At 41.9% G+C, this 6,000-nt stretch overlaps 2 non-coding genes across 2 annotated transcripts; both read left to right on the top strand.

Moving 5' to 3' along the window:
* Positions 1 to 1,275: 1,275 nt before the first annotated feature.
* On the top strand, positions 1,276 to 1,347 carry trnat-cgu (transfer RNA threonine (anticodon CGU)). Its single transcript has one exon. It is a non-coding gene; the product is annotated as a tRNA-Thr (tRNA).
* A 3,968-nt stretch (positions 1,348 to 5,315) lies between these two features.
* Positions 5,316 to 5,409, top strand: trnai-uau (transfer RNA isoleucine (anticodon UAU)). The gene is made up of 2 exons: positions 5,316 to 5,353; positions 5,374 to 5,409. It is a non-coding gene; the product is annotated as a tRNA-Ile (tRNA).
* The last annotated feature ends 591 nt before the right edge of the window (positions 5,410 to 6,000 follow it).

The raw sequence follows: 6,000 nt of genomic DNA, 5'->3' as shown, positions 1-6,000 counted from the left end.
AGACATCGTGAGACAACAGAACGAGAGAGTAGAAGGCGGGAATATAAGGTGTAAGGGCGTGATCTGTGTAGTTAATAAAATAGTTAAAATAATATAAAAACGTCTCTTTATTAAGATACACAACATTTATGGCGACGAGAGATGAGTGCTTGACGGACTCAAAGCGAGCAGAACACTGCAGATTTTAGTTCTCTTGCTGGTAGAAACGAGCTTCTGAATTTTCGGACTTTTCGTTTAGCTTGCGCCATGGAAGATATGGCAACCGCGCCGAGAAGCTTTGCTTATGCCCAGCTTTTTCCACCGCTTCTACTGAACCTCGGAGCTGCAGGAGGAAGGGCTGACTTTAGAAAGAGCTCTTAAAGTCGCTAGAATTCATGAAGCAGCTCAAGCAGAATCAAGAATGCTTTCTGACCACAGTGACAAAGTGACACTGAACGGGGCGCTCGCTCAAACTTTACAAACAAAAGCCGAGCAGCAGGACGCAGTCATGCTAGAGATATAGAAGAACAGGGGACGGCTGACATTACATGTTACAGGTGCGGACTAACAACGCACAAAGCAGATGAATGCGGAGCGTGAACAGCAAAATGTCTACACTGTAAGAAAACAGGACATTATGCACACGTCTGCAGAACATCACGTCCGAGTTTAAGGACAGCAACATCAGAGATTGGAAGCTAGGGAGTTTCAGGTCTGTGGTTGTAATATAGGTTCTAGAAAGTCTGAATACCTTTGCAAGAAGTATTTCAGAATCCCAGTCAAATCCAGTACGAATGCCGCATAGATCTGCATTGTACAATTAGTATACTGTTTGTCCGTTGAATCAAACACGACTTATGAAGCATTTCTAAAACAGGAGAGATCGTTAGGGAATGCGTCTTCCTGTAAAAATAAAATGACTTCAAGGGCACTATAAGCAGAGGTGTGAAAGCCTGCTCTACTGAAGAACTATAGCCAGAGATGCCAAAGAGGTCGAGATTTCACCACGTGAGAGAAAGCATCTCAGAAAACGAAGTTGCGGTCGTTTCCACGCGTTATAAAACCACTAGGTCAAACAACAAGAGCTGAAGAGCCGCTGTTGAGAGTAACGCGGCCGAGCGCTCTAAGGAGCTGGCTTAAACCTCCAGTCTCTTCAGGAGCATCTGTTGGAGTCGCACTGCTACTGCGTATCTCCTTGTTAAGTATCCCTTTTATTGTTGTTGCTGCCTCCAGGCGATGTAAACCAGATTCAGAAAAAAAATAATTTGAACAACATTATTCCCCTGTTTGTTTGAAGGCGCGGTGGCCAAGTGGTAAGGCGTCGGTCTCGTAAACCGAAGTTCGTGGGTTCAAACCCCACCTGTGCCTGTTTCACTTGTCACTGCTTTCCTTTAGTTTCAAAGTCTTCAAAAACTCGCAATGTAGGAGTCTCAATAGTAAGAGAACGTAACTGTTGCCAGTGATTAGTATTCTTGCATATCCTGCCTTGTTTTTTAGTCGACAAAGCTTGTTTCTCTTCACACCCATCTTCCGAATGATCACCTCAGCATTGGGAAGGAACGTGCGCTTGGTACAGCCCCCCACTCCATGGTCTGATCACAAACAGATCGGGTGAGCTGTCAGTCCAGGTTGGAAGTAACGTTCGAAAGCACTAAAAATCTGACTTAGGAACGAGAAGACCGTGTTTTTTTAAAAGAGTAAACGATAAAATAATATACTGCCTGCAAGACTATGTCAAGTTCAAGTTCAAGTTTATTGTCATTATACTTATACACAGGTATATGGTATAACGAAATGCTATTTAGCTAGCTCTCGGACATAAGTAGTACAAAGAAAAAAACACAACAACACAACAACAATACAATTGTATTACAAAAGAAAGACAGAGACAACAGCCGATGTGCAAAAAACAACAACAGGCAGTGTGCAAAACAACAAAAAGGTAACAGGTTATGTGCAAAAACATGTATCAAAAGAATGAAATAAAGGGATAGAAATTATGGGGAGTGAGCTTTTGACATGTATGGTAGAGGTAGATTTTCAATGTGTGTTTGGGTTTTTGGTAAGAAAGAAGGCACTGTGAGGTTCAGATCATAGGTGAGAGTGAGAGAGGCTGGGAGTTTAATAGTTTGATAGTGCGGGGGTAAAAACTGTTTCTGAGTCTGGTAGTCCGGACCCGAATGCTCCGGTACCGTTTTCCATGTCATGCTAAACGCCACAAATTTTGTTCGTCCAGTCGTATCAATCGTCCTAAAGTTACGGAAAATCGGATGCAACTGGTGCAATCAGCACCCATTTCTTCAGGATAGTCGAGCGTTTTAAAACAGCAAATTCACAGATTCGTGTCTTTTAAGCTTTGTGTTTCGCTCTCCAAATAGAGGCACGGGTTCAAATCCCACTCCCGACAGTCAGGCGTTTTACCCTGTGTTTTTTACCTGCCTTTACACTGTTTCAGTCTTGTTGTGCTCGCTGACAATCACAGTACGAGGAAAACGGAGAAACTACTTAGCAAAAACATAACTGACAGAAAAAAGCTTCGTAAACACGTGAATGTGATTAGCAGCAGTAAGGTATGCATTCAAATGTTTAAGGCTGATTTATAAAAGCAGCAGAAGAAAGGTGCAGCCTTTGTGAGAATTCGCGGGTTTTTATGCTGCTTGGACTTCTTTCAAGCCTATGAAGTGACCCCCGTTTTATTTTCATTTTCAAACTTCAGAACCGAATAACAAAAAGGTTTCATGTGTGACAGCATTCCGTTGCAAATACCGTTTCCACGATGTATTCAGCGACGGGAATGAAATATTTTAGTGCTGGCTCAAATGCGAGGAATTTCCGAAAAGCCTGGAAAAGCAACGCTTGCAGTAAATGACAAATTTAAAGCGTATAGTCAGTATGAACAGAACAACGTAATGCTCTGTAAAAACGATCTGAAGCCGCAATTGCTCTTTTATCTCGGGCAGTTCATTCCGATACGATGTATCCGCAGAATAAATGAAATGCCGAACTCCAAACATGTTGTTGCCATTATTGTTACTCCTGCTGCTGTAGTTTTAAGCTTTAATCAGTGGGTATGTAATGTTGTAAAGGGGCTGGACTACTTTGTTCAGTCCAAATTCCATTATGTGAATTTATGCTTTTTTAATATAAGCATTAACAATACAATGCGTGCTCAAAAACCATTACTTATTAGCTTAAGAAGCGGCAGTGTTTTGACAAAGTGTGGTATTCGAACAGTAAATGCTGAAGTGTTTAATACTTGCTTGTGAGCAGATCTCCCTCTGTTTAGACAAACTCTTGTTTGGCCGATGATTTCAGATCAAAATCTGAATCAAGTGGAAAGAAAGCTGAATTACGCAAAGGTCATAGAAGGCACTGGGTATCACTGTTACGCCATCAGGTTCTGCTAGGAGGATTGGGGGGATCAAATTGACACAGAGGGACCCAATGTGGGGGCTGAACCCACAGTTCTGAGATTAAGAGATTCATGCTCTATTGACTGCGCCTGTATAACTCTTGTGCTACAGCAGTAATGTTTCTGGGTGTGGATGGACATGACATAATAGGCTGACAGCAGGAACACGTGGCCCACAGGCAGTGACAGTATCGCTATCACATTTGGCTGCAGTATATTGTGTTGAGAGCAGCAATAACTTTCCTGCAGAGATGGGAGTGCCTTTAATACAGCTCTTTCAATCGGACAGAGTAACAGGAACGGACCAAAAGTTTCTGCTGTGGATCCATCTCCACGTGGGGGAAAGAGACAGTAAAATAGCGATGAAGAAACAGAAAGAATTGTGCTCGCTGCAAAGTAGGAAAGAAAGAGGTGTTAGGACACGTAAAACAGCTTGGCGATAATTTGCAGCGACAGTTTTATGTTATTTAGTACACAGATTTCTCTTCATGTTCCTTAAGATGTGTAATTTGTATGGTGGTTGTATGAGAACAGTTTATTCTAAAGTCCTGTCAATTAACAGTGGAGAGCTACCTGGTGCACGTCTTCAAGAAGACTCTCTTTAAGGCGATTAGAAGTTTCTCGAACAAATCTGCGTCATATTTTTAAAATAGTTTAGCTAATGAGCAACGAGAGAAAAATGAATTCTCCCACCCTCCATTCGAAGATAAAACTCCATGTGCGAGTCGAAGTTTCCTTGAAGCTACAGATGTTCGTCATTATTGGACATCCCCGGTGATATTGACTAAGGAGCTCAATTCTTACGTGCTGTAGTTCAACGTGCGCAAAACACTCATATCCCCTGCAAATATCGGCAAGGTCAGTGATATTCTCAACAATTTGTGCCATTGCAATTCGTGCAATTCGTGCCATACTTTTTCGCAATGTATTCTGACAAGCCAAGATCAGAGGGTCATATTTGAAAAATGGTGCATTAAAATGTCTTGTACTTCAGGATTTTGATAGTCGATTACATTGTCTCTCACACCTCGGTGTCAGAATTGTGAGACGTTTTTATAATCAGGGGGGAGGGCCGTAGCAATAAGCAGAAAGCACAATCACCTTTTTCCCATTGCAAGTCCATGTTATGGTGAGTTTTTAAAATTGGTTTGCGATTTTCTAAAATATATTCCATACAAAAATATAATTTGGACAGTCGCTATTTATTTGGATATTCCCTTTCACTGAGGATGTCTACAGTATTCCAGCCGAATTAGTACTGATCGAAGAGAGCCATCTACAGGCGAAAGGCGACATAACATCACAGCAGCAGCATTTAAGGCGGAACGAAAAACGCGAATAAGATGCCAACTTCAGCCTTGTAGCAGACCCTGGGAGGCACGCTCAAAATAATCATCTTTCCCAGTACTTCAGAGTCATATTTAGAGCGCTTTACTGCAATTTTATGTGATTGATAGGAGATGTGAAGCCATCGAGCCTGTACTGCCATTTCTCATGCTTTCTCTCAGTGTCGGAGCTGCAATTGCTGTAAAGGAGGCGACTTGAAAATGAAACGTGTAATCACCTTACAGAGGGTCTTCACGACGGGGTGCGTCAGCAAGTTCTCCATTATTGTCAATTTACTGGACTTCTGAAGAAACCTAGCTACAACGAAAATACAAACTGCACAGTTTAAGGCACATGAAGAGAAATCAGTGTGCTGATTGACTCAAAAAATGTCGCTACAAATAATCTGCCAGGCTGATTTACTTGTTCGACCACCTCCCTCCGTCCCCCTTTGCTGTTAGCACAATTCTTTCAGTTTCTTTTCTTGTATTTTCCTTGCTATTTTAGTGTTCCCCATGTGGAGATGGATCCACAACCGAAACTGTTTTCACCCTGTGTTTCTGCAGCGTCAGTCTGTATGAGGAGCACAACTTGCTCAGCTCCAGTGGCGCAATCGGTCAGCGCGCGGTACTTATACAGCAGTGCATAGCGGAGTTATGCCGAGGTTGTGAGTTCAAGCCTCACCTGGAGCAGTGTCTTTAGCTACTCAAAGCAACTGTCGAGTTTAGATACTCTTAGGTATTTGATGGAGATAAACTAACATCAAATGAACAAATAAAGGCTTATTTTGAGTCACAATCAAAGAAGGCTCCACAGCTGAAACATTGTGTTTCCTTCTCTTTTCAGCATGGAATAAACCTTGACTTTTCCTTTGAAGCCCATGCATGCTGACGCAGCTCCCTACTAAAATTACACAGCTGTGTACCTCCAACTGACCTGTACACAAATATATGAGAGAGGTCTACTGAGATGAGAGGAGCACTGAAGACTTGAAAAAGCTCTCGCATTAGATTCTGTGTTTTTGTTGTTCCCCAGATTTGTTTTTAATGTTCTTTTTCTTTTGAAGGTGTTGCGTTTGGTTTTTTTTTTCATAGTTGTTAGACTACTACAGGGATTTACCTAGGTTCCTGGAAGACTTCTCGTTTTGTGTTTGTTGTGTTTTCGGGTTACAACAATTTTTTTTTCTATTGATAGGACCCCACGCATTACTATGGGAGTAGTTAACTTTAGTTCTTACATTGTACCTGAAATTACCACATAAACTACTACTCTGTTTCCCTTTT

Source organism: Atractosteus spatula, unplaced genomic scaffold (assembly GCF_055471065.1).
Source record: "Atractosteus spatula isolate fAtrSpa1 unplaced genomic scaffold, fAtrSpa1.hap1 Scaffold_94, whole genome shotgun sequence".
Classification (NCBI taxonomy): Eukaryota; Metazoa; Chordata; class Actinopteri; order Semionotiformes; family Lepisosteidae; genus Atractosteus; species Atractosteus spatula.
The sequence above is the reverse complement of the archived record's forward strand: the minus strand, read 5'-3'. Positions and strand labels throughout refer to the sequence as shown.